This window comes from Piliocolobus tephrosceles, chromosome 7 (genome assembly GCF_002776525.5).
Source record: "Piliocolobus tephrosceles isolate RC106 chromosome 7, ASM277652v3, whole genome shotgun sequence".
In the NCBI taxonomy this organism is placed as follows: Eukaryota; Metazoa; Chordata; class Mammalia; order Primates; family Cercopithecidae; genus Piliocolobus; species Piliocolobus tephrosceles.
Genome location: NC_045440.1, coordinates 1,415,649 through 1,416,347, shown reverse-complemented (window position 1 = coordinate 1,416,347; position 699 = coordinate 1,415,649). Strand labels below are relative to the sequence as shown.

The window sequence follows — 699 nt, the reverse complement described above, 5'->3', positions numbered from 1 at the left end:
CTGAAACCCCGTATCATACCCTGAAACCCCGTATCATACCCTGAAACTCCGTATCATACCCTGAAACTCCCATATTATAACCCACAACCCCCATATCATACCCCGCAACCCCCATATCATACCCCGCAACGCCTATATCATACCCTACAACCCCTGTATCATATCCTCCAACCCCCTCACATCATACACCACAACTCCCATATCATACCCCACAATCCCCATATCGTACCCTGCAACTCCCATATCATACCCTGAAACCCCATATCATACCCTGCAACCTCGATATCATACCCTGAAACCCCGTATCATACCCTGCAACCCCTGTATCATACCCCACAACTCCCATGTCGTACCCCACAACCCCCATATCTTACCCCACAGCCCCCATATCATACCCTGCAGCCCCTATATCAAATCCTCCAACCCCCATATCAAACCTTCCAACCCCCATATCATACCCCGAAACCCCCATATCATACCCTCCAACCCTCATATCATACCCTGCAACCCCATATCATACCCTGCCACCCCATATCATACCCTGAAATCCCATATCGTACCCTGCAGTCCCCATCTCATACCCTGCAACCTCCATATCACGACCCTCAGTCCCCATATCACACCTGCAACCCCCATATCATGCCCTGTAGCCCCCATATCACACCCTGCAGCCCCCATATCATGCCCTGCAAACCCCAT

General features: G+C 51.1%; 1 protein-coding gene across 1 annotated transcript in view; it reads left to right on the top strand.

Moving 5' to 3' along the window:
- The window catches only part of C7H8orf74 (chromosome 7 C8orf74 homolog), a 28,661-nt gene that overhangs the window by 1,293 nt on the left and 26,669 nt on the right, over positions 1 to 699 (top strand). The window lies entirely within an intron of this gene.